This window comes from Macaca fascicularis, chromosome X (genome assembly GCF_037993035.2).
Source record: "Macaca fascicularis isolate 582-1 chromosome X, T2T-MFA8v1.1".
Lineage (NCBI taxonomy): Eukaryota > Metazoa > Chordata > Mammalia > Primates > Cercopithecidae > Macaca > Macaca fascicularis.
In genome coordinates, this window is record NC_088395.1 from 161,438,836 (window position 1) to 161,458,071 (window position 19,236).

The 19,236-nt window shown below is 40.2% G+C and overlaps 1 protein-coding gene and 1 long non-coding RNA gene across 4 annotated transcripts in view; one reads left to right on the plus strand and one right to left on the minus strand.

Moving 5' to 3' along the window:
- CLIC2 (chloride intracellular channel 2) overlaps positions 1–19,236 on the minus strand; it is a 79,435-nt gene that overhangs the window by 43,494 nt on the left and 16,705 nt on the right. The window lies entirely within an intron of this gene.
- Positions 3,547–8,848, plus strand: LOC123571318 (uncharacterized). Its single transcript, XR_006695474.3, has 2 exons — positions 3,547–6,575; positions 7,258–8,848. It is a non-coding gene; the product is annotated as an uncharacterized lncRNA (long non-coding RNA).

The window sequence follows — 19,236 nt, forward strand, 5'->3', positions numbered from 1 at the left end:
TTATTTTTTTACTGTAGTCTCCCTGTTGTGCTAGCAAATACTAGGCCTTATTCATTCTTTCTGTTTTTTGTACCCATTAACCTTCCCCATTTCCTCCCCACATTCCCACTAACCTTCCCAGCCTCCCTTCTACTCTCTATCTTCATTTCAATTACTTAATTTTTAGCTCACACAAATAAGTGAGAACATGCAAAGTTTGTCTTTCTGTGCCTGGCTTATTTCCCCTAATGTAATGTCCTACAGGCTTATCCATGTTGTCACACATGACAGGATCTCATTATTTTTTATGGCTGAATAGTACTCCATTGTGCATATGCACCACATTTTCTTTATCCATTCATCTGTTGATGGACACTTAGGTTGATTCCATATCTTGGCTATTGTGAATAGTGCTGCAATAAACATGGGTGTGTTAGTCAAGGTTTTCCAGAGAGACAGAACCGATAGGATGTATGAGAGAGGATTTATGAGGTGTAATTGGTTCAGCTGATTATAGAGGTGGAGAAGTCCCACAATAGGCAATCTGCAAGCTGGAGAACCGAAGAAGCTGGTAGCATGATTCACTCCAAGTCTGGAAGCCTCAGAACTAGGGAAGCTGACAGTACAGACCCCAGTCTGAGGCCAAAGGCCTAAGAGCCCACAGGAGGCTGTTGATGCAAGTCCCAGAGTGCAAAAGTGGAAGAAACTGCAGTCTGATGCCCAAGGGCAGGAGGAGGAAAGGCATCTGGCTCCAGAAGGGAGATAGAATGAGCAGACACAGAGAGTTCTTCCTCTTCTGCCTATTTGTCCCAACCAGGCTCCCAGCTAATAGGACAGTGCCTGCCCACATTGAAAGTGGATCTTAAGTGTTGCAGTCTACCGTCTCACACACCAAGCTCCCCTGGAAGCACCCTCACAGACACACCCAGGGAACAATGCTTCAACAGTCATGTTGGCATCCCTCAGTCCAGTCAAGCTGACCCGTAAACTGAACCATCACAATGAGAGTGCAGGTATCTCTCCAACATACTGATTTCATTTCCTTTTAATATACCCAGTAGTGAGTGCTTTGGATCATATGCTAGTTCTATTTTTAGTTTTTTGAGGAACCTCAGTACTGTTGTCCATATTGCCTATACTAGTTTACTTTCCCATCAACAATGTATAAGGTTTCCCCTTCTACACATCTTCACCAGCATTTGTTGTTTCTTTAACATAAAGAGTATAAAATCACTTTATTGGAAAGTTTAATCGGTCACAAATGAACAGCATTTTTGAGCACTAAACAGAGGATTAAAATTATTTCCAAACACTAGAGAAAATTATTGAAAATTCTAATGTTTTAGGCTTAAAGTATCATTACCTTCATGAAAGCAAAAATCCTATAGATGATATTTTCTAATATATATATATATATATATATTCTAAGTACTATGAAATTATAATAGAAATCATCAATTAAAGTGTAACAAATAAGTAATATCTAACCACGGGCAAATTTATTTTAAGATCACTTTATTATATTTTATTTTATTGAATTTTAATTTAAAAATTTTTAATTATTATGGGTAAATAATAGTTGCATATATTTATGGAGTGCATGTGATGTTTTGATACAGGCATACAATATGTAATGATCAAATCAGGATAATTGGGGTATCTATCATTTCAAGCCTTTATTATTTCTTTGTGTTGGGAACACTCCAATTCTACTCTCTTAGTTATTTTTAAATATACAATAAGTTATTGTTAACTATAGTTGCCCTATTGTGCTGCCAAATACTAGATCTTATTCATTCTCTCTGTGTTTGTACATATTAGCCATCCTGACTTTCAGCCTATTTTTTGTCTTTTTAATGATAGCCTTTGTAACTGGGGTGAGGTGATATTGTGGTTTTGATTTGCATTTCCCTAACGATTAGTGATACGGAGCGTTTAAAAATATACCCATTTGCCATTTGTCTGCCTTCTTTTGAGAAATGTCTATTCAGAACTTTTGTCCATTTTTAAGGGATTATGTCTTTTTTGGTTATTGAGTTTGAGCTCCTTATATATTCTGGGCATTAATCTCTTGTAGATGCATAGTTTGCAAACATTTTCTCACATTCTGCGAGTTACCTCTTCACTCCATTGATTGATTGTTTCTTAGAAATTTTCAAATTACAATACACTGTTATTAACTATAGTCACCATGTTGAAAAATAGATCACTTGACCTTATTCCTCTGATCTAAAATTATGTATCCTTTGAGCAGCATATCCCCAACCACTACTCCACAACCCACCAGCCTCTGGTACCCACCATTCTGCTCTCTATTTCTATGATATCAACTTTTTTTTTTCATTACACATATGAGTGAGATCATGCAGTACTGATATTTCTGTGCCTGGCTTATTTTCACTTAATGTTCTCCAGGTTCATCCATGTTGTCACAAATGACAGGACTTTCTTCTTTTTCAAGGATGAATAGTATTCCACTTTTTATACATACCACATTTTCTGTATATACTCTCCCATGTATTCTGCCTAGATTGATTTTATATCTTGGCTACTGTGAATATTTCTGCAAAGAACGTGGAAGATATCTCTCAGACATACTGATTTCATTTCCTTTGGGTATACACCCAGTGGTGAGATTGCCGGATGATGTAGTAGTTCTGCTTTTAGTTTTTTTTTTTTAGAAACCTCCATATTGTTTTCCATAATGGCTGTACTAATTCACATTCCCACCAACAGTGTGCAAGGGTTCACTTATCTCCACATCCTCATCAACATTGTTATCTTTTGTCCTTTTAATAATAGCCATCCTAAGGAGTATGAGGTGATATCTCGTGGTGGTTTTAATTTGAATTTATCTGATTATTAGTGATGTTGAGCACTTTTTCATATACCTGTTGGCCATTTGTATGTCTTCTTTTGAGAAATGTCGATCCAGATCCTTTTCCCATTTTTAAATCACGTTATTTGTTTTCTTACTATTGAGTTGTTTGAGTTCCTCAAATATTTTAGATATTAACCCCTTATCAGACGTATAGTTTGCAAATACTTTCTCCCATTCTGCAGGTTGTCTCTTCATTCTTTTGTTTCCTTTGCTGTGCCAGAAGCTTTTCAGTTTGATGTAATTTCATTTACCTATTTTTTCTTCTGTTGCTTATACTTTTGGATCATATCCAAAAAGTAATTGTATAGACGAATATCATAGAGTTATACCATATGTTTTCTTCTAGTAGATTTATGGTGTCAGGTCTTACATGTAAGTGTTTAATCCATTTTTAGTTGATTTTTGTATATGTTGTAATAAAAGGGTCTAATTTCATTCTTCTGCATGCGGACATCCAGTTTTCCCAGCACTGTTTATTGAATGTATAAGAGTTCTTTTCTCTCCACATACTTGCCAACATCTGTTATTTTTGGTCTTTGTAATAACAGCCATTCTACAATGGCCATATTCCCATACTGTGGGTTGTTTCTTCACTCTGTTGAGTGTTTCCCTTGCCTCACAGAAACTCTTTAGTTTAATCTAGTCTCATTTATCTATTTTTGGGTTTTGTTTCCTGTGCTTTTGGGGTCTTAGCAATAAAATCTTTTCCCAGAGCATTATCCTGGAGAGTCATCCCGAGGTTTTCTTCTAGCATTTTTATAATTTCTATAGCTCCTCCAAGATCACACGTCTGAACTGAGATTGTAATGGTGATCTATCTGAAAGCCCATTTATCTACCTATCTGAAAGCCCATCAGCTGTCACTTACACCACAATACACAAATCCATCAAATGCATTGTCCACTCAATTATGGAGCTGTCTTGGGAAATACTTGTCTGTCAGCTAAGAAGAAGGATAACCTTGTTAAATCTTCCTAGCTTTTCTTGTCAGATAAATGCCTGCTTTATTTGCTTGCCCCTGCTCCCAGGTCTCTCTTGCTTCATATCAAAGCAGGAAAGAAAGGAAAAACTGCACAATAATATGATGGCATCACTTTGTGCCAAAGTCCAGAAATAGTCTTATTCTAATCCAGAGAATATTGCACAACCATTTTGCTTATGTGTAATAGACTTTTCCTGATACTTTCTCTGTTGGCTTTAGGAAACACCGCCATCTAATATAAACAGTGAATAACAAATTCCATGTAAACTTGGACAAATCACAGGGCCTTATCATTATTTTCCTTATCTATAAAGTAAGATAATAACAGCTGTACTACTTACCACACGGGGTTATCATACAGAGGGTCAATGAGATACTGTATATGGAAACATTTCTAAACTGTAAATCTCAATTTGAAGTCAAAAGATTACAAGTGTTATCTGTAAAAATGTTGCTCTCATGAACAAGCGTACACAGGAATTAGGATCATTTTTCTGTTCTCTGGCATAAATAATGAGTTAAAGAATTAAGGAGACCAGATTTCAAAACCTCTCTGCTACTTATAAACTTTGTGGCAGGTGTCTAAGTTTCAGTTGCCTTAAATGTAAAAGGTGGTTAATAACACTTTTCCTTCTGGGATGATGAAATAAGTAAATTTAAAAATATTTTTGCAAATGCCTAACCCAGCACTAGAAGTTTCTGGAAATGACAATGGGTGGTGAAGACTGTGCGTCCTCACTCCATTCTCTCTCCAGGCATGGCTCCTTGAAGCCTGGGAGGATGGACTATTATATTCTTTTTCTTTTTCTTTCTATTTTTTTTTTTTTTTTCCTTTGAGACAGAGTCTCGTTCTGTTGCCCAGGCTGGAGTGCAGTGGCACAATCTTGGCTCACTGCAGCCTCCGCCGCCCGGGTTCAAGTGATTCTCCTGCCTCAGTCTCCCAAGTAGCTGGGACTACAGACTACAGGCGTGTGCCACCGCGCCTGGCTAATGTTTTTTTGTTGTTGTTGTTGTTGTTTTGTTTTTTGTTTTTTGGGTTTTTTTTGTATTTTTAGTAGCGATGGGGTTTCGCCATGTTGGCCAGGCTGGTCTTGAACTCCTGACCTCAGGTGATCTGCCCACTTCGGCCTCCCAAAGTACTGGGATTACAGGCGTGAGCCATCACACCTGGCCTATTTTTTCATTTGATTCTTGCAGTAGCCCTGTGAGATCAGCTAGGCAGATGTTATTATGCTCATTTTATATGCAACAAAACTAAGAATATTGGCTCTGATTGTGCCATGTACTATATAACACTAAGGAATATTGCCTGAGATGTCCAAAAATGACACCATTGGATGTTAATTTATCTTTGGAAAGAATATATTTGGCAGTATCTAGTAAATCTGAGCACACACATACCTTATGATCCATAAGTTCCATTCTTAAGTTTATTTCAAACAGGAGTGAATATATTTGTTCACCAAAGACATGTAATAGAATGTTCATAACAGCACTGTTTGTAGTAGTTCCAAACTGGAAATTACTCATATGTCCATCAACGGTAGAATGGATAAATAAATTGTGGTGTGATCACGCAATCAACTTCTGTATAGCACCAATAAACTATTGCTAAACAATGATGAAACTCCTAAACATAATATTAAATGAAAAAGCAGCCAGACACAAATGAATACATATTGTGATTGCATTTATATAAAGTTTTATATAAACAGGCAAAACTAATCTTTGGTGATAGAAGTCAGGATGGTAGTTACCCTTGGGTTGGGGGAGTGGCGTTACTGGAAAGGAGCATGAGGAAGGGTTCTGGGGTTCTGGTAATGATCTGTTTATTGACCTGGGTGCTAGTGATATGGATGCGATTACATCATGAAAATTCATCAAGCTTACGATTTGTGTACTTTCCCGTAATGTATAGTATACTTCAGTAAAAAGTTAATTTGCCTTAGGCAAAACAGAAACCCATTATCTTAGGCAAGGTTTTTCAGTGGCTTCCCATGGTACTCAGAATAAAATCCAAAGTCCTTACCATGGCCTGCATGGCAATATATACATGATCTAGCCCCTGGCTACCTCCTCCACATGTAGCCGGTGCGCCTATAAATGTTAGGGTTGAATGAATGATTGAAGATCCCTGGGTGAATGGTCCACTAGGCTATAGCTGGGATTCCTCCCACAAAGGGAGACACCTGAGAAGTTGTAAGTCATCCTGTTAAAAGGAAAGCTTTGTTAGTATAACCTCTCTTGTCCACCCCACCTCAGTTTGGTGAGGAGAAAGCTCAGAGCTTTCCCCAGTGCTTCCATGAACTTTGGCCAGTAAAGACTTAAAATATCATATCATAAGATGAGAGAAACCAGTTGGAACTTAACTTCTATCCCGTATCCTTCGATTATTCAAAGAAAAACAAAATACGGTCAACAGGCAGTGGAACTCCTCACTCCAATGTGATATTCCTGAGAGAATATTGACTTATTGTCACTTCGTCTCTGGGACAAGTATTGAACATAGGGGAAGCCTTATATAAAATTGTTCAATAAACAAAAGATGTCTTTAACATGTGTTTGAGATCTTTCTTCTCATGATTCCATGTTAGGTACAACAACTATGACCGGGCTGTCATCAATACCGTTCCTTATGATGTCGTCCATCGCTGGTATACAGCACACCGGACTCTAACGATAGAGTTGAGGAGACCTGAGAATGAGTTTTGGGTTAAACTAAAGCCTGGCAGGGTGGGTCCTAATCTCTAAAGATGTCAAGCAAGCTTGTAATAATGAAGCAGTGAAGAACGGGTACTTACTTAATATGTGAGTCACAATGTTGCAAAGGAAAAAGAGAAAAGAGTCCTTGGTGTTGGTCATGGTCCTGCGGCTCACTCACTGAATGCCCTGGAAGCAAGCCTCATCCCATCTCTAAGGCATCAGTAACTCTATTTGTATGGTGAGGGGGTTTAACTGGATGACCCCCAAGGGTCCTTCCAGCTTCATGATTCCATAGCTTTTATTTTGGTATTTCCTCTGGATGAAAAATACCTTCAGCTTAGCAAAAAATGTCATGAGATAATTTAACCCTTTGAGAAAGGGTAGAATAAGAATTAAAGAAAAAGAAAGAAACCAATTATCTGATTTGCTTTGATAAGAGAACAATTACTTGAGAAACAGAAGCTCTTCCACTGCAGGGCCTATTACCTACTGTTGCCTCTGTAACTTCCATTTAGCCTACTACAGGGCTATACACATCTTAGTTTCCAAACGTTTGTTTAATTTCAAAAGAAAAATACCTCATTTAATGTAACCAGAGAACAACCTAAAGCTTGTCTTTTAAATGATCTCTTCTGACTTAGGGTTCCTTTGGTCTGTCCTTCTTCTGATAGTGTTTTCTCTTTTTTTTTTTTTTTTTTTTGCCCATTCACAGGTCCTATTTATAGACAACTGGCGTGTCCTACATGGCAGGGAATGCTTCACTGGCTACCGCCAACTCTGTGGCTGCTATTTAACAAGGGATGACGTATTAAACACTGCTCGCCTCTTGGGGCTTCAGGCTTAAAATTGACAGCATTGGGATTATGAATACACCTGGCACCCCGGCTACCAGAATTTCATATGCGCAGAATAATATTTAATATTGTGTCAAACTCTACTTCAGATTGTCTCCTTATCCCATCCCACAAAACAGAAGCTGTCCCTTTCTCTAGCAGGGGAGACTTGTTAGAGAGGGGGGACTCTGAGCTATCTAATGTCAGACTTCTAGTGGGGCAGCTCTCTTCCTCATGTTATAACATGGATCCACTTGTTTTATTTAAACCTTTTAATATAATTTTGGTCAATCTCCTTCAGAAATATAATCTCCATATTGATAGGAAAGCAATAATTGCCATGAGGTAGTGATTTTTTTTTTCCCCAAGTAGATCAGTTAGAAAGAAATGCATTCTAGAAATAACAAAAATCCTGATAAAGCAACAATTTGCAAAATTTTTGGTCTTAGGACACCTTAACACTCTTAAAAGTTATTGAAGGCCCCAAGGAGTTCTTGGGTGTGGGTTCTATCTATTGATACTAATTGTTTTAGGTATTAAGACTGGGAAATATTTAAAACTCAAGAACGCAGAAGCACACATCCCTCAGCTATCAGAGAGATGACATAACCATATGTCATGTAGCCTCTGGAAAAGTCCTCTGTCTCCTCACGAGATAATGAGAGGGGGAGAAAAAGCTACTATTGTCTTTGTAACTTCCACTTAGCCTACTACAGGGCTATGCACATCTGGGTTTCCAAAAGTCTGCTTAATTTCAAAAGAAAAATGCTTAACTGAATGTAACTCATCTTGGTGTTATTATACAAAATAATTTTTAATCTGCAGACCCACTAAAAAGGCCTCAGGGACTCCTCCAGGGGTCTTCAGACCATATTTTGAGAACCCATGGGCTAGCGACTACCTTGAGACAGTCCTTTACATAGGCCTGGGGATTAAAGGGTTTAGCTGAAACCCTAGATTTTTCTCTATAGCCTAATAGAACTCCAAACATTATAAGAATTGCTGGTAGCATAAGCTCAGGGATAAGGTGGGAATTGAGTTCAAATATAGTGTTTTATCTTCGATACAAATCATCTCTATAGGAGTTAAATTAGGAAGTCACAACAGCTCCTGTTGAACAAACTCATCAGTGTGGTAATCCTATGAGGGATAATTGCAGAAAGGTTTTAGAGACTTGTGAGGTTCCATATGATAATTCTTTACACACACACACACACACCACCACCACCACCACCACCAAGAGAAGTACACAGGGCTATCCTGTAATATTATTCAGGGAAATCAGCATGATAGATGCCGTGCCTCCAGAGAGTTCTCTGGAGATTACTACCCAAATGTGTATTTTGGCAATTTGGTGGTATTTAGGATGTAATATGTTTTCCTCCATTTCTGCTAATTTTTTTTCTTTCTCTCTCTGTCTCTCTCATAAAATACTATACATGTTAATTACCAAGATTTGAATGAGTCAAATTTAGTAGCTTGCTGCTTTTATTTTTTAAATAGCTTCTTTTATGTATGGGGGGAGGGCAGGTTATGAAGCTTCTTTTCCCTCAGCTTTCATTGAAAGTGAAGCTGTACAATAACCACATTGACCACTGTAGAATGATGAAAGAGAATATAGGCTAGGATGCACACAAGAGGGGGGAAAAGGCATTATTAGTGAAGACAGGAGTTACAAAGCAAAGCAAAGTCAGTATTCAGATAGAGAATAGAGCCTAATCTGATGTTTGCAGGGAGTTCCTAGATCACATTTGGCAATTTACACATTATTTTATTGATACATCCAGTGCTCCAAAATGTGTTCCCAAAATATTTTGGCATTTTATTTGTACTATATAGGAATCTTTAGGGGAGTCCATGAAATTTGTTTTCCTCATAGGTCAAAGGACTGATAATTAACTTTGGTTCTTAAGGAGTATGCCCTTTAGCAAGAAGAACAGCAATAACATTTTACCCTGAAGTTTTTTCTCTATACCTACTATTATGCACTCCTAAAATATGTCATCATTAGTCTTCACGAGGATGTTTACCATTTTTGAAGTTTTGCGTAAATTAGCCTTGAAGATTACACTATAACTGAGGTCAGCATTGGTTTACGGCCAGCAAAGGACATGATCATGGCCCTGGAGAGATGAGGACACAAAACAAATCAATTTCCCCACTTACTGAAGGACTCCCCTTACCTTCTGTCTCTCCTGACACCTTGACTCGTTAATTATTTTACCCTCCTTTTTGGAAATTTGCAACCAATCCTTCTCAACAATGTACTCTCTTTGGTACATTGAAGAAAAAGAGAAGGGAATTATTTGAGTCCTGATCCTGATGCATTGAAAACTTCCTATGTGAGATGTTTCTTTTTTTTACATCTCTTCCAGGTGTCCCTGAGTATATAAGCATGGGTCTATGTCTACCAAGCTCACTGTAGAGTCACTTTTACCTTTTGCTATGGTGGAATGGGATCTGTAGGGTCAGGAACACAGCACCTAACACAGTGCCTTATGGACAGTAGTATTATAATACAGATGTATTGAAAGAATAAATGAATGAGTCCTTTTCAAACAAATTCACCAGAAGTTACCACATTCTCTGTATGTATGTCCTTTTTTGTTTGGCATTTAGCTGACACTGACTTTTGTTTGCTTTCATCTAGAGTGACCAACCATCCTCTTGTGCCCAGAACTACAGGATTTTCCATTTTAAAACTAGGAGAGTCCCACACGAACCAGGACTGTTGGTCAGTCACCGTACCTTCTTGCTGCTAGCTATGTAGTTTTCTTTGTTTTCATCACTGGTTCCCATTTCTTTGAAAGTGTTTGTAGGTCACAGACTGTGTAGTCCATGATGAAAAGAACAAAAGATGTACGAATTATGGTGTGTTGTGGTGATTCCCAAAGTAGGGTCCCCAGACCACCAGCAGCGGCATCATTTGAGAACTTCTTAGAAATGCACATTTTCAAGGCCCACCCCATGCCTACTAAGTAAGAAACTCTGGGCAGGGGTACCAGCAGTTTGTTTTAGCAAGTCCTCTGCAGGATTCTAACACATGACAAAGTTTGAGAACTACTGACAGGAAGAGTCCTGCTGCTGAGTTCTAGGCCCAGTTCTGGCACTGGCTCACTAAATGACTTGAGGCATGTACCTCTCCTATTTTGAACTTCAATTTTCTCTTCTGCGAAATGAAAGCCTTGGACTAGGCAGCATCTAAAGGCTCTGTCACTCTGTAATTGTGCGACTTTGGTAACTTTGTTTGACTTCTCATTGCTTAAGTGTTCTCATATGGGTATGGTAAGGAAAATATCTACCTCACAGGATTTTCTAACAATTTTGTGATTATTAAGTAAGATGACTGATGACTAATAATGACAGCCAACTCCTACACAGTGCTTTGTATATCCTGGACTGTTCTAAGTGCTTTTAATCCCTGCGACAATCCCATCTCCATTTTACAAATGAAAAATAGAGGTCACACAACTAATACATGTCAGAGTTTGGATTAAAACCCAGAAAAATCTGTCCCCAGAGACAACAATGATTTTAACTAGCATGCCCTTTTGCTCAATAAATGTTAATTCCCTCACCCTTTCCAAACACACACAGTCTAGCTGACCATTCATAGACAATAATCCCACTTTCACAGTCCATCCAACAAGATCTTAAAAGAACCATGAGAATCTCTAGGTTTCTTTTGCAAACAGTTTTCAAGCATTTTTTTAAAAAAAGGAGGGGGGGTGGGGAGGGAGTGGCCAAGATGGCTGACTAGAAGCAGCCAGGGTGAGTGGTTCTCACGGAGAGGAAGGAAAGGGGCAAGTAAATACAGCACCTTCAACTGAAACATCCAGGTACCTGCATTGGGTCTAATCAAGGAAACAACTCGATCCACAGAGAATGAAGAAAAGCAAGGCAGGATGACAGCCCACCCAGGAGCAACATGGAGACAGAGGAACCTCCCCCACCCAGGGAAGTAGTGAGTGAATGTACGATCCTGGGAAACCACGCTCCTCCCATGGATCCTTGCAACCGTTGGGTCAGGAGATCCCCTCGTGAACCCACTCCACCAGGGCCTTCAGTCTGACAGACAGAGATACCTGGAGTCTCAGCAGAGCAGCCGCTTCAGCACGTGCAGAGACCCAGGAGCTTTACATACTCCAGCTCTGGGTTTCCCAGCAAAAGTAACTGCAACTCCTGCAAAGCGGGAGATTAGACCCCTGTACATACCCCTAGGAAAGAGGCTGAATCCAGGGGGCCAAGCAGCAACAATCTGCGGGCCCCACTTCCACTGCACCTCATAGGATAAGACCCACTGGTTTGGAGTTCCAGCCAGCCACCAGCAGCAGTGTTGCACCTACCTGGGACAGAGGTCCCAGGGGGAGGGGCAGGCTGCTCTCTGGGACAGAGCTCACAGAAGTGGTACCCCAGAACAGCACAGCACAGCTGCTCTTCAGAAGCATGGCCAGACTGCTTCTTTAAGCAGGTGCCCAATCTGTTCCTCCTCACTGGGTGGGACTTTTCAACCAAGGCCTCCAGCAACCCCTACTGGTGTTCTCTGGCTGACAGAGATTTGAATTCTCCCTGCGACAGAGCTCCGGGAGGGAGGGAGGGAGGGGCCACCGTCTTTGCTGTTTGGGCGACTTAGCTGTTCCAGCCTCCAGGCTTTGGAGAGCCCACACCAACCAGGGGTGGAAGCAGTGCCCCAGCACAGCACAGCTGATCTGCGAAAGCATGGCCAGACTGCTTCTTTAAGCAGTTCCCTGATCCCATTCCTCCTGATTGGGTGAGACCTCCCAACCAGGGTCTCCAGCCTCATCCTACAGGTGCGTTTGGGCTGGCAACAGGTCTGTACCTCCCTGGGTCGGAGCTCCCAGAGGAAGAGGCAGGCTGACATCTTTGCTGTTTCACAGCCTTCACTGGTGATAGCTCCAGGTACTGGAAAATCCAAGGCAACTAGGAACTGGGGAAGAAGCCCAGCAAACTACAGCAGCCCTACAGAAACATGGCCAGACTGTTAAAAGAAAAAAAAAAAAAATCAAAAGGTCAGCAACCTCAAAGATTGAAGGTAGATAAGCCCACAAAGATGAGAAAGAATCAGTGCAAGAACGCTGAAAACTCAAGAAGCCAGAGTGCCCTGTTTCCTCCAAATGACTTCATCACCTCTCTAGCAAGGGTTTGGAATTGGGCTGAGGCTGAGATGGCTGAAATGACACAAGTAGAATTCACAATATGGATAGGAATGAACTTCACTGAGTTAAAAGAGTACATTGTAACCCATTGCAAGCAAGCTAAAAGTCATGATAAAACACTGCAGGAGCTGACAGACAAAATAGCCCATATAGAGAAGAATGTAACCAACCTGATGGAACTGAAAAAACACACTACAAGAATTTCATAATGCAATCACAAGTACTAATAGCAGAATAGACAAAGCAGAGGAAAGAATTTCAGAGCTTGAAGACTGGCTTTCTGAAATAAGACTGGCAGACAAGAATAGAGAAAAAAGAATGAAAAGCAATGAACAAAACCTCCGAGAAATATGGGCTCATGTAAAGAGAGCAAATCTAAGACTGATTGGTGCCCCTGAAAGAGATGGGGGAAATGGAACCAATTTGGAAAACGTATTTCAGGATATCATCTACGAGAAATTCCCTAACCTAGCTAGAGAGGTCAACATTCAAATTCAGGAAATCCAGAGAACTCCAGGAAGATACTCCACGAGAGGAACATCCCCAAGACAGATAATCATCAGATTCTCCAAGGTTGAAATGAAAGAAAAAATGTTAAAGGCAGCTAGAGAGAAAGGCCAGGTCACCTACAAAGGGAAGCCCTTCAGACTAACAGCGGATGTCTCAGTGGAAAACCTACAAGCCAGAGGAGACTGGGGGTCAATATTCAACATTCTTAAAGAAACTCCAACCCAGAATTTCATATCAGGCCAAAGTAAGCTTCATAAGTGAAGAAGAAATAAGATCATTTTCAGACAAGCAAATGTCGAGGGAATTTGTTACCACCAGACCTGCCCTACAAGAGCTCCTGAAGGAAGCACTAAATGTGGAAAGGAAAGATGGTTACCAGCCACTCCAAAAACACACTGAAGCACTCAGACCAGTGACACTATAGAGCAAACATGTAAGCAAGTCTGCAAAATAACCAGCTAGCATCATGATGAAAGGATCAAATCCAAACATACCAACACTAACCTTAAATGTAAATGGGCTAAATGCCCCAATTAAAAGACACAGAGTAGCAAGCTGGATAAGGAACTGAGATCCAATGGTATGCTGTCTTCAAGAGAACCATCGCACATGCAATGACACACATAGGCTCAAAATAAAAAGATGGAGGAAAATCTACCAAGCAAACGGAAAACATAAAAAAGCAGCAGTTGCAATCCTAGTTACTGACAAAACAGACTTTAAATCAACAAAGATTAAAACACACACACACACACACACACACACACACACACACACACACAAAGAAGGGCATTACATAATGGTAAACGGTTCAATTCAACAAGAAAATCTAACTATCCTAAATACATATGGACCCAACACAGGAGCACCCAGATTTATAAAGCAAGTTCTTAGAGGCCTTCACACGGACTTAGACTGCCACGCAATGATAGTGGGAGGCTTTTTAACACCCCACTGACAATATTAGACAGCTCATTGAGAGAGACAATTAACAAAGATATTCAGGACCTGAACTCAGCACTGGATCAAATGGACCTGGTGGATATCTACAGAACTCTCCACCCCAAAACAACAGAATATACATTCTTCTGATCACCACATGGCACTTACTCTAAAATCGACCACATAATCAGAAGTAAAACACTCCTCAAAAAATGCAAAAGAACTGAAATCATGACAAACAGTCTCTTGGGCCACAGAAGAATCAAATTTGAAATCAAGACTAAGAAATTCACTAAAAACCATGCAATTACATGGAAACTGAATAACCTGCTCCTGAATGACTTTTGGGTAAATAATGAAATTTAGGCAGAAATCAAGAAGTTCTATGAAACTAATGAGAACAAAATACAAAGTACCAGAATCTCTGGGACACAGCGAAGGCAGTGTTAAAAAGGAAATTTACAGCACTAAATGCGCACATCAAAAAGTTAGAAAGATCTCAAGTTAATAACCTAACATCACTACTAAAAGAACTAGAGAAGCAAGAGCAAACAAATCCCAAAACCAGCAGAAGACAAGAAATAACAAAAATCAGAGCTGAACTGAAGGAGATAGAGACATGAAAAACTCTTCAAAAAATGAAAGAATCCAGAAGCTGTTTTTCTTCTTTGAAAAAAAGTAATAAAATAGACAGACCACTAGCTAGACTAATAAAGAAGGAAAGACAGAAGATTCAGATAAACACAATCAGAAATGATAAGGGGAATATTTACCACTGACCCCACAGAAATACCAACAACCATCAGAGGATATTGTGAACACCTCTGTGACATAAACTAGGAAGTCTAGAAGAAATGGACAAATCCCTGGACACACACACCTCCCCAAGGCTGAATCAGGAAGAAACTGAATCCCTGAACAGACCAGTAATGAGTTCAGAAATTGAGGCAGTAATAAATAGCCTACCAACCAAAAAAAATCCCAGGACCAGATGGATTCACAGCTGAATTCTACCAGATGTACAAAGAGGAACTGGTAGCATTCCTACTGAAACTATTTCAAAAAATTGAGAAGGAGGGACTCCTCCCTAACTCATTCTATGAGGCCAGGCCAGCATCATCCTGAAACCAAAACCTGGCAGAGATTCAACAACAGAAGAAAACTTCAGGCCAGTATCCTTCATGAACATCCATGCAAAAATCCTCAACAAAATGCTGGCAAACTGAATCCAGCAGCACATCAAAAAGCTTATCCACCACGATCAAGTTGGCTTCATCCCCGGGATGCAAGGTTGGTTCAACTTATGTGGATCAATAAATGTGACTCATCACATAAACAGAACTAAAGACAAAACCCACGTGATTATCTCAATAGATGCAGAAAATGCTTTTGATAAAATTCAACATCCCTTCATGTTAAAAACTCCCAATAAACTAGGTATTGAAGGACCATGCCTCAAAATAATAAGAGCCATCTGTGACAAAGGCACAGCCAACATCATACTGAATGGACAACAGCTGGAAGCATTCCCCTTGAAAACCAGCACAAGACAAGGATGCCCTCTCTCACCACTCCTATTCAACGTAATATTGGAAGTTCTGGCCAGGGCAATCAGGCAAGAGAAAGAAATAAACGGCATCCAAATTGGAAGAGAGGAAGTCAACCTATCCCTGCTTGCAGATGACATGATCCTATATCTAGAAAACCCCATTGTCTCAGCCCAAAGGCTTCTTAAGCTGATAAACAACTTCAGCAAAATCTCAGGGTACAGAATCAATGTGCAAAAATCACTAGCATTCCTATACACCAGCAACAGTAAAGCCGAGAGCCAAATCAGGAATGAACTCCCATTCACAATTCCTACAAAAAGAATAAAATACCCAGGAATACAGCTAACTAGGGAGGTGAAAGATCTCTACAAGGAGAACTAAAACCACTGCTCAAAGAAATCAGAGATGACACACACAAAAAAATGGAAAAACATTTCATGCTCATGGATAGGAAGAATCAGTATTAAAATGGGCATACTGCCCAAAGCAATTTATAGAGTCAATGCTATTCCCATTAAACTACCACTGACAGTCTTCACAGAATGAGAAAAAAAAAAAAATCTATTTTAAAATTCATATAGAACAACAACAAAAAAAAGCCTGAATAGCGAAGGCAATCCTAAGCAAAAAGGACAAAGCTGGAGGCATCACGCTACCTGACTTCAAACTATACTACAAGGCTACAGTAACCCAAACAGCATGGTACTGGTACAAGAACAGACACATAGACAAATGGAACAGAATAGAGAACCCAGAAATGAGACCGCACACCTACAACTATCTGATCTTCGACAAACCTGACAAAAACAAGCAATGGGGAAAGGATTCCCGGTTCAATAAATGGTGCTGGGATAGCTGGCTAGTCATATGCAGAAGATTAAAACCGGCTCCCTTGCTTACACTAGACACAAAGATTAACTCAAGATGGATTAAAGACTGAAATGTAAAACCCCAAACTATGAAAACTCTAATACCATTCAGGGCATAGGCATGGGCAAAGACTTCATGATGAAGACGCCAAAAGCAATTGCAACAAAAGCAAAAAATTGACAGATGGGGTCTAATAAAACTAAAGAGCTGCACACAGTGAAAGAAACTATCAACAGAGTAAACGGACAACCTACAGAATGGGAGAAAAATATTTGCAAACTACGCATCTGACAAAGGTCTAACATCCAGCATCTATAAGGAACTTAAACAAATTTACAGGAAAACAAACAACCCCATACAAAAGTGGGAAAAGCACATGAACAGACACTTTTCAAAAGGAGACATACATGCGGCCAACAGTCATATGAAGAAAAAAAGGTCAACATCACTGATCATTAGAGAAATGCAAATCAAAACTACAATGAGATACCAACTAATATTAGCCAAAATGGCCATTATTAAAAAGTCAAAAAATAACAGATGCTGGCAAGGCTGTGGAGAAAAAGGAATGCTTATACACTGTGGGATTGTAAACAAGTTCAGCCACTGTGGAAGACAGTGTGGTGATTCCTCAAAGACCTAAAGTCAGAAATACCATTCAACCCAGTAATCCCATTACTGGGTCTACACCCAAAGGACTAAAAATCATTCTATTACAAAGACACATGCACGTGTATGTTCATTGCAGCACTATTCACAATAGCAAAGACATGGAATCAGCCAAAATCCCCATCAGTGACGGACTGGAGAAAGATAATGTGGTACATATACACCATGGAATACTATGCAGCCATAAAAAAGGAATGAGATAATGTTCTTTGCAGGGACATGGAGGGAGCTGGAGGCCATTATCCTTAGCAGACTAACACAGGAACAGAAAACCAAATACTGCATGTTCTCACTTATAAGTGAGAGCTAAATGATGAGAACACATGGACACATAGAGGGGGACAACACACACTGGGGCCTTTTGGAGGACAGAGGGTGGGAGGAGGGAGAGGATCAAGAAAAACAACTAATGGGTACTAAGCTTAATGCCTGGGTGATGAAATCATCTATGCAACAAATCCCCTATGACACAAGTTTACCTATGTAACAAACCTGCACTTGTACCCCTGAACTTAAAAGTTAAAAAAAAAAAAGAGAGATATTTAGTGGTTAATAAACTCTAAATGAAGCATTTCAAACTTAAAAACAAAATCTGGCCAGGTGCCAGGGCTCACGCCTGTAATCCCAGCACTTTTGGAGGCCAAGGCAGGAGGATCGCTTGAGGTCAGGAGTTTGAAACCAGCCTGGGCAGCAAAGTGAGACCCCCGTTTCTACAAAAAGTAGAATTAAAAGAAAAATTAGTTAGGTGGAGTCACGAGTGCCTGCCGTCCCAACTACTCGGGAAGCTGAGGTGGGAGGCTCTCTTGAGCCCAGAAGTTCGAGGCTACTGTGAGCTATGATCACGCCACTGCACTCCAGCCTGGGTAACAGAGCAAGACCATGTCTCGAAAACAAAAACAAAACAAAACAAAACAAAAAAATCATCATTTCTCATTTTGCCTCTTCCAAGAATGGAAGGAAATTAACCTATTCAGTACTTTTTTTTTCTCTTGCAAAATACCAGTCAGTTGATAGGCTCAAAACCCTTTGATAGAACATATCCATATCACTGGCCCCAGGGTGCTCTTGGGAATATTGGAAATCCACTCACTTAGCTCAGCTGTGGATTAGCTCAACTCTTAGTTACGAGGCCAGAACATGTCTGCATCCTCACCTCCCTAAGCCTGCAGCTCATCAGAACCAAAGACCCTGGCAGAGTTTGGCGGTGGTTCTTTTTTGTCAGACTTACAGTCAGGGGTTGGTGGGTTTGTGGGTAGCTCCATTCTAGTCCTTGGCTTTAATCCGTGAGCCTGGCTTTTGTCTTCCATCTTGCTCAGGGTACTTTGGAAATGCTATACATTGCAGGAGCTTAGCTTCTGGCTACCATGGTTTGCTTCCAGAGCAACAAGTGTAGTACTTCAACATGGAGACAATTATCTTTTGTTTTTGTTTTGTTTTGTTTGTTTTGTCTTGGCTATGCCTTTTTGAGTTTACCTTTTTATATTTTGTCCATCATTGCCATGTGTTTGGAGCAGTGAGCGTTCCATAACATGAACTCACTGTACCATCATGAATGGGAAGTCAGGGGAAACCTTTTCCATGTGGATTTTACTCTTCCCTGATTCCCTCAGTTGGGTTGGCAAAATACGACTGTGCACTTTCTTGATGATTCGGGCTTATCTTTATGACTGTCTGTTTCTGTGTCAGACTGTAAAGCAGTATAAAAAAGTCTTCAGCTTGATTAACGCAATCCACACTTCCTTTCTGGAAAAAATGGGGGGGGGGGGGCATTTTTTCCAGTTGCAATAAATCATCTTAAGCCATGTTGGTGTATATCATATAGATTAGTGGTGGTGTTCTAGCTTACTTTCTGTGTGGGCAGACAGGCATGGTGATTCGTGCCCTGCACAACTGAAGATCACAAGGGCTAATGCTGTGTAAACCTGTGAACTCAGTGAAGGGTTTTCTCTGTTAGCCTCATCTTTCTCCATCGTCTACCCACTGATGGTGGCCACTCCCTCCAATTCAGGTACTCAGTATCCTCTCACCATCTGCTTTCTAGCTTCCTCTCTGATGCCTTGACTGAGGCAGTGTCATGTCATAGGAAGGGCACAAACTTGGAATGATCTGGGCTTGAATTCTGTCTCTGACTTTGGGAAGC